The sequence below is a fragment of the Coenobita brevimanus genome, chromosome 14 (genome assembly GCF_032717465.1).
Source record: "Coenobita brevimanus isolate Jiangsu-jjx chromosome 14, ASM3271746v2, whole genome shotgun sequence".
NCBI classification, from domain to species: domain Eukaryota; kingdom Metazoa; phylum Arthropoda; class Malacostraca; order Decapoda; family Coenobitidae; genus Coenobita; species Coenobita brevimanus.
Genome location: NC_136967.1, coordinates 29,397,367 through 29,406,771, shown reverse-complemented (window position 1 = coordinate 29,406,771; position 9,405 = coordinate 29,397,367). Strand labels below are relative to the sequence as shown.

Here is a 9,405-nt window from a genome sequence, read left to right as displayed (position 1 = left end):
TCATGTCATGTATAACAAATAATTCATTGCAATGGACATAATGATCAAAGAAAGGTCTGTAAAGGGAAAAGCATTATCCATTAGACAATATGGATATCAAAGTACTACGTATCTGCTTGGCATCCATCGTATCCGAGGTTACCACCTTAGGATTTTCTTACACGTTAAGGTACAATGACAACCATCATTAGCATTTTAAGAATGGGTAAGTGGCAAACCTCATAGGGTTAACTGTCCAGTATATACAAAACCTCATGAACAACGCGTGTAAAGTATATACAGTGTGTATCGTAATATTGCTATAACATTAACCGCATCAATGACAGTGAATGAAGTAGTGCATGGATTATAAAACTGAGAATGGTATTTCATGAGTATGACGAGGATGATATCAGGCAACATCGTGGCAGGGGAGATCAGTAAGCATTTGCGGTTATTTTAGGACAGGCTTTTCCTCAGACCGTTCTCGATTTGCAGAGAATGTGAGGAATGTGGCGCCTATGAAACTGCTTCAGCTTGGACAATTTGAGCATCGAATGAACAGTAGGAGTTTTAATGTTGACTGTGATCTACATTATACATCAACATCCTCGTTTATATTTTTTATGAAAACAATGTTGATACTGAAACTCTTTTAGTAACGTAAAAGGCAGTGATAATCCATCCATCCATCCATCATCTAATCCAGTGTTGCCCCGTGAGAAGCGTAGGAGCCTGGGGCCAGGCAAATTGGTCCTGACATTCACGATGAGACTGACCATCCTCACTCGTCCCTGAGAAGCATTACGTGGACAATAAACCCTAACCATCCCTTGGATATAAACCAGCACCGGCTCAATCCGGTTGGAGCGCCTTAATTACCCACTAAGCCACAAGGCGCCATAATTGGTTATATGGTTACCACCCAGCGTCGTTAATGGTTTCCTGGTGTGCAGGAAATCATTTGGCTTGTCACTTAGTATAGATTCACCCGCAGACAGAAGGAAGGGGAAAGAATAAAGGAAAGAAGAATATATAAGGAAGGATGGAAAGAAGGAAGGTAGGAAAGGGTTGGCATCCAAGAGAAGCACTACATCGAGTGAGTGGACGGTAAGCTCCCCCACCAAGCAAAACAAATTGCTTAGTAAGCGGTGCTACGAAGCCTCCGATGCCACTCTGAATACGGACCTAGGGCTCAGCAGATCAGGGATACCATCCAGGCACGCTAACTCAGGAGTTTATTTTCAGATCTCTCGTTCGGTGTGTCAGATTTTATCACGCTGAAAGACCCGATAATTTTTTTAGTGGTGTACCTGGTATATATATATATATATATATATATATATATATATATATATATATATATATATATATATATATATATATATATATATATATATATATATATATATATATATATATATATATATATATATACATACACGCTGAAAATTAATATTACCTCAAATAAGTTAATACATCTGGTGAACCTAGCAAAAAAAAAAAAAAATAAAAAATAAAGGAAGGTTGTAAACTTGGTCAACTCGTTTTAACTATTTCAGACAAATGTTAAGGTAATCAGTTATATATTAGGCTATGCTCTCTCTCTCTCTCTCTCTCTCTCTCTCTCTCTCTCTCTCTCTCTCTCTCTCTCTCTTTTAAATACCGCTCTTGCCTCTATCCTCTTCCGTCCGCTGTCGCGTATCACATACTCCTCTCGTCTCTTTACTCACATTCTCACCTCTACCTTCCTCACAGATCATCCACAAATCCTAAATACCATTCAACCAGCCACCAGCCACCACTCCCCTGCCATTTTACTCCTCTCCCATGATTCATCACTCAACTGTCAACTAACCTTCATCAATTTCACTAGCTATCAGTGTCATCCGGCTGTCACATATTCCTCAGTATCAAATCTTCTCTAATGGAACAAGTTTCATTCACTTCCCAATGTATTCATTTCTCTATCACCCATCCATTTCTCTCTCAACGTCATCCATTTTTCATTCAACTGTAACCACTTTTCTTCATCAATATCCATGTAGTCATTATTTACCCTTCATCCACCCACCCATAACACAACCCTCAGTTCCTAATCTATCTCATGTCAGTCACGGCATTATTTTCTCCTTATCCATATGTTATTTGCCTCTCAACCAACCGGTAACCTCTCATCCATTATTTATCCAATTCATGTTCACCATAATCCCAGCTACCAACAATCAGTCAACCCTTGGCTCACTCTTCCTTCACCTCTCACCGAACATTCACTCGTGTCACGCTCCACATTCAACCGCCTTTCATCACACATTACCTGATTCTTATCCAACCATCATCCACCCTTTGCTTAAACTTCATCTCCCACTCGCAACCAAAAATATACCTACTTTTCACCAACTCATCACTCACCCCTTACGCCTCTCCCCTCCTCACTCCCTCCCCCTCCTCACCTGTTCGTCCCTGAACATCTTGAGCCTGAGTATGCGCTTGAAGATGAGGCCGTGGATGAGCACCTTCCCCACCAGCATGCCGCACAGGATTGCGATCAGCCACATTACTACCTGAGACCAGAGGACAAACAACACCATTATTATCACCACCAGGACCAGCATCACTTCATATAATGGTATATATATATATATATATATATATATATACATACATATATATATATATATATATATATATATATATATATATATATATATATATATATATATATATATATATATATATATATATATATATGTAGGTACCGATATATCTTGCTACTGATGCTGGCTGCCGCTAATCTGAGGATTTAACCGTGCGAAACGACCGTGTAATGTCGTCCTATCTCTGCCAACCCTAGTTTAAGTTACACCAAATACTGACTCAGCTGTGATCCAGTTTGGAGAACGGCGTATCAGCGACGATAAACATCAGTTTAAAGAAAGAGAAAGGTGGCAAAGTTGAATCCATGTTATGAGGAGTGCCCCATAGAATGCTGCCACAAATCACAAATGAATAACTTCTTGTGACCACCCTCTCGAAGAGATTATTAGAAAGAGATATTATCCAGGTGTTAGACAGGTTCGGTAGAGGAAAAGGCGTGACTACTGGGATACACTGAGAGTGGCCTGAGGTGGTACAGCACTCCTTCTCTTTCATCTTCATCCTCCACTAAGTCCCTCTCGTAAATCAGTGATACAGTCTAGGAAGTACTCCAATACATCGAATTGAAAGTTAAGAATTTTTATTTAACTTGTATACAGCAGCCTTGTAATGTAACTAGTCCCATTTAGTACTTTATTAGCTGCAGTGTTTGACTGATCTTGTTTGAGTAGTTTTGTAAGTGATTCTAGTAGGTTAAAGGTGTCCCATTGTGACCCTGTTTATTATATAAATTTAGAACCTAATTCTGTGACGTACTGTGTATAGATCTTGTAAGTGATGGAAGACGAATTTGTTCAAATGTCACTGCCTTTGATCTGACCCTCACAGTCAGAAATTTCCCCTCACGGTCAATAACTATATAACAATAAAATATATATATATTTATATATATATATATATATATATATATATATATATATATATATATATGTGTGTGTGTGTGCGTGTGTATATATATATATATATATATATATATATATATATATATATATATATATATATATATATATATATACTATATATATATAGATAGATAGATAGAGATAGACAGATAGATAGACAGATACACAGCTATAGATAGATAGATAGATAGACAGACAAAGATAGATATAGATATATTAGGGTGTGTCTTATAAATAAAATTTTGATGTTTGTCTCACCCCTTGCGTTTGTTCCACTGCTTACAAAAACAAGGCACGCCGATTTTCATTCCATTTGGATGCTATTGACTGGTCTCCCTGATGCAGCAAAGTTTTAGTCCCTTGTCGCCCAGTGTTGTTGCTCTGTACTCTGAACCATCAAAGAGCCAGCTATCATGCATTCATGGAATATGTTAGTTTGTTTTGTTTCAATGTTCAGTTTGAGTGTTGCATTATCAGTGTTATTTTTTTTAGGTCATTCCCAGATGAAAACTAGCAAAGACAATCAACTTGCTTGGTTCAACGGTTACAGAGATAACTGGAAACAAATTACCATCGAATCGACAGGCCTTCGGGTACTTTATACATCTCCAAAGAGAGCTTTGGAAAGAGAAGATGGATGCGTTTCGTTATACAGTTTGCGCAGTGAAGACATTGTGGGATACAGCAAATTTACCATCTCTACAGGAATACCACTGTATCAAGAAGTTGGAAAAGACCTTCACAGCTTGGACAGGGCTGCAGAAACACTCTTCCTGTACAACGGTATATCACAAGGAAAAGGAGCATATTCCCTCGAAGATTTATTTGACATTTGCTGATGCTGATGCCGAGTGGCATGTATCTCATCGAGAGGACAGGGAATTTCTCCTTCTTCGGAGCCAGAAAGGACGTCCTGGAAACATTGGGGGACTCGACATGATTCACCAGAAAAAAATCAAGGCTTGACAACAACGGGAGGAAACTACTGGGAAGTTGAGAAAGCGTTCCAAGCATGAGATGGAGGCACCTGCTGAGAAAATCATCCTGGGATCCTCCTCATCCAGATCTAAGGATGAAACCAAGATTGAAGGAGCCTGTGCTGGACCATCCACATCATTTCCAACACCTATAAATGACCCCTTTCCTCCAAAACGATGAGCGGTGAGAAATATTATGATGAAGGAGTTATCGGCCGCTCTCGACCAAACAATCATATCCTCCCACAAGGCAACGTATCTTCTGATGGAGACTGATGTCAGTTTAGGTCATCATCCTCGTGAACTGATCATCAATCCACGAACCATACACCGGCAACGGGCACAGTTTCGTGTCCAAAGGGCTCAAGAACTGAAGAGTGAGCTCAGTCTAGCAGATCAGTTCCATGTGCTTTCACATTACCGCGTTGAACACAGGCCAGCATGGAGGAACCTGTGCTATCCTTCAAGAAAAGATCGGACAAGATTTACTTTACCTGGCCTGTTGGCACCATGTGATGGAGTTGATCATGGGAACAGCATTCGAAGCCTCCATAGGGACCACTTCAACGGAACCAGATATTTTGCTCTTCAAGAGGTTCGGAGACCATTGGAATTTAATAGATCATGCAAAGTTTGAAACCGCAGACACTGATGAGGTAGCCATGACAGCAATTGCCGAGGCGAGAAAAAATTTCCTTTGCTTTGCCATGTCTCAGTCACACCAAGTACGACATGATTATCAGGAGTTTATGCACCTGTCCATTATCATTCTCGGTGGGACTTCAAAGAAGGGCGTGAATTTTGAGGCTCCAAGGGCGGTACACAGTGCTCGATGGATGGGGAAAGTTCTATACTCCTTGAAGCTGTATCTCTTCCACAGTTAGTTCCACATAACGAAGGCAGAAGAGCACTGAGTGCGAGATCTGTCCCTCTTTCCCATCCTCATCTATTTGAAGGCCTACGTTTCAGCTCCATGTCCGACTAAGGCTCTCGTCAGTGACTGGATCTTGATGCAGCAAATCATCAAGTACTCCCAACAAGAAAATCTCTGAAGCCACCACGAAGAAGCTGGGCTCTCATCTATGGTATCTTCCGGAGGAAGCAGTGATTTTGCTTTCTTCGATGACAGGATAACTGCTGACACAATGTGTCAGATGGTGCTGTGACTCAACAGGGAAGCCCCAGAGTCACCACTGAATAGACCTTGAATACCCGAAACCACTTTTGCCGGAGATGCTTTGAAAGGCCTGGTAACCATCAACACTATGACTTACTTTTCCAGACTTGGCCTTCTCAATGACTTTCTTCAGGATGACCCCAGTTCCTGGACAGAGAATGAAGCTTACACCCAAGCCCGTGATACAGTCTACAAGCTCCCTGTCGCCAATAATAGGGCTGAGCAAGCTGTGGCCCTCATAAAGGAGCTGAAGAAGCTCCAGTTCCTTCGTGATGTAGCAGACAACCGACATTGATTTCCTATCCTCGCCAAGGGATTTCTTAATAAACGGAAAGGTTCAGTGTGAACTTCTATGCTTGTACTATAACTTTTTAGCATATGTGTTTGTGCTATAACTTTCGGTGCCTAGGGATACCCCTAAATATTAAAGAAAACGAATGATTTTTGGTTGCATACTTTTTCTTTTATCAGGTGGAAAAAATTTGGGAAGTGAGGCCATACAAATTCTTACTTTCAATTGTCTCCCTCGTACCCAAAACACACCCTAATACACACACACACACACACACACACACACACACACACATATATATATATATATATATATATATATATATATATATATATATATATATATATATAAATGTATGTATGTTAGTGGTGCTCCTCAGGTCTCTGTCCTATCACCAACTCCGTTTTATTCATCAATGACCTTCTAAACTGTACACCTAACTCTATCCACTCATATGCCGATGACTCCATCTTTCACCTTTCCATCCGCTTTTTCCAGCGTCCATCTCAGAAGTTACGTCAACACACAAGGGATGAGGCTATGGCACACCTAGTACCAGACTTGGTTCATATCTGTGATTAGGGTAAAAGTAATATTGGTGTTTTATACATAAAAAACTGTGTTCTTGCGTCTTTTAATATGTCAGAATCTTCGACAGGAGTACCCTATAATTTTTTACAATATTCTGCTCAAGCCTGCATAATATCTGAACATGCGTGAGGTTTCATTCTCTCTGAATTTTTCTCGGGATGATCATTTTACCTCTCTTGTAAAATCTGCTTATAAGAGATTAAGTGTACTAAGCTGACTACATGCTTTCTTTACCCCGGCACATCTTATTGACTTTACTGAATACACGGGTTTTATTTGTCCCTATGTAGAGTACAACTCTCCTGTCTGGGAAGGCTCCCCACATACAGCTCTTCTTAACAAGGTGGAGTCAAAGGATTTTCGTCTCATTATCTCTCCTCCTCTTACTGGCTCCCTTCAACCTCTGTCTCTTCACCGCACCGTTACATCTTTTTCAATTTTCTATCACTACCTTAATGGTCACTGCTCCTCTGAACTGCCAGCTTGTATCCCTCCACCACTACAGCGGGCGCGTAGCACTCATCTAGCAGCAAACTCGCATCCCTTTTCTGTCCAATTGTCTAAAGCAAGAATTACCTGTTACTTCCAGTCCTTCATTTATGCAACAGGTCAACTCTGGAAATATCTTCCTCTGCCTGTATTTCCTACTTCCTATGATCTCCAGTCTTTCAAACGCAGTGTGTCCAGGCATCTCGAAATGAACGGATCTTGAATTTGGCTCTATGTTATCTTGTTTTTATTTTTTCATGGAGGGAATAATCTTGCGGGCTGCTGGCCTTTGGTTCCTTCTTCCTTGCATAAACATAATATACATACTGCATATACGCATATATCCATAAATCTAAATTAATCTATCCATCATCTACTCCTGGATTGCCCCATGAGGAGCATAGGAGCCCGTGGCTAGGCAAGTTGGTCCTAACATTTGAAATGAAAGTGATCAGTCTCAATCATCCCTGAGTGGCATTACGTGAACAATAAATCCCAACCATCCCTTGGATAGAAACCTACACAGGCTCAATCCGGTTGGAGTGCCTTAATTACCCACTAAACCACCAGGCGCCATAATATGGTTATATGGTTAACACCCAGCGTAGTAAACGGTTTTCTGGTGTATAGAAAACCATTTGGTTTGTCACACAGTGTAGAATCACCCATAGACAGAAAGAAGAGGAAAGAATGAAGGAAATAAATGTCGTAAAGACTTTGTAGTTACTTGTAGAGAAGTATATTTTAGACTTGTGGTCGAGCGGCTTTTATGTCTTGTAGTAGTTTCCCCACCAGATGTCATGTAGTGACGGGAGAGGTAAAGAATAGTATGGGACTATTTTTATTTGTCTTGGAAATATTAAACAGGTATAAGAGTATAATTCCCGGGTAGCTACCTCCCTGTCTCGCTATCTCTCTCTCTTTCTGTTCTAAGGCTAATCTCCGTCTCGACCTCTCTCTAGGGTCGCTTGTCTCCTTCTGAACTCTCTTTCCTAAAATCTGGTGTAGTAGGGTGTGTGTGTCACGTATGTTCCTCATGGCAACAGAACTTTCTCACGAGAGGACTGCTGACAGCTAACTGCATCATCTCCTTACTGGCCGCTGTCGTCAGCTTTCCTCCGTGTAAGCATGTTTAGCGCTGCTCGCTTCTCGCGGACACAACACCTTCTCATCATTTGACTTCCTGCTTCTATCTGTCTCTCTATCTATCTATTTATCTATCTATCTATTATGTAGTCCTATATAAAGACAGAAGAGGAGGGAAGGAAGGAAGAGAGGAATGGGCAGTCATCCGAGAGCAGCACTACATAAGCGAGTGGATGGTGAGCGCCCCCACCTACCACTAAAACTATTATTATTATCGAACTGAAAGATTATCAATGAAAGGATTGGTGTTGATTAGTCATTACATATATATATATATATATATATATATATATATATATATATATATATACACACAGTATATCATCATCATCATCAGCCGTTTGAGTATCCACCGCAGGACCGGCCTATACCAACCGAAGTCGGGACGATACAGCCAATGTATCTCTACCAAGTGGCTTACGCTGTCTGATAGAGATTGTATGTAGAGTGAGAAGTGCTTGTAAGTGTAATTGTAGTGTTGGAGTGGCTTTGGATGTGTGTATAGTCTGTGAACCAAGTGTAATCGGCCCGCGCAAGCCAACTGGGTGCAAGCATACTTTATAGTAAGCGACACCGGTTCAACCACAGCACCCCTTGTGTCCGCCAATGCAGTACGTGGCCGGGTGAACACTCCCAAAGTTTATTACCCTGGCGGGGCGCGAACCCTGGCTCACCCGTGTACGAAACGCACACTCTACCACTGTACCACAGAGGCTCATATATATATATATATATATATATATATATATATATATATATATATATATATATAGAGATATACCACGTTGAGTACACCGCTTCCCGTTCGATCAGCGAAGTTAAGCAACGTTGGGTCTGGTTAGTACTTGGATGGGTGACCGCCTGGGAACACCAGATGCTGTTGGCATCCCTACGTCAAGTGGGGTTGGTGGAGGATTAGTGCCCCTCCCTGTAAAACAATTAACTCTAAGCCCTTGGCCACCCCGTCTGGGATACATGGCGTCTGGCAATGAATGAATGAATGATATATATATATATATATATATTGTTACATAGCCTATGATTTCATCATCCTTTGTATAATTCTAACGTACAGTATGCTGCATGTTTGATCACGATTCGCCTCGTGGCTTCCATAGTGCGTGTTCTACCTCACTCCCCCCCTCCTCCCTTAAGTCGTTCTTTCTGTTGTTCAGAGCAGGAGTGTCAACTCTT

The 9,405-nt window shown here is 40.9% G+C and overlaps 1 pseudogene; it reads left to right on the top strand.

Annotated features, from left to right (window-relative positions):
• The first annotated feature begins 8,978 nt into the window (after nucleotides 1-8,978).
• Nucleotides 8,979-9,097, top strand: LOC145390461 (5S ribosomal RNA; annotated as a pseudogene).
• The last annotated feature ends 308 nt before the right edge of the window (nucleotides 9,098-9,405 follow it).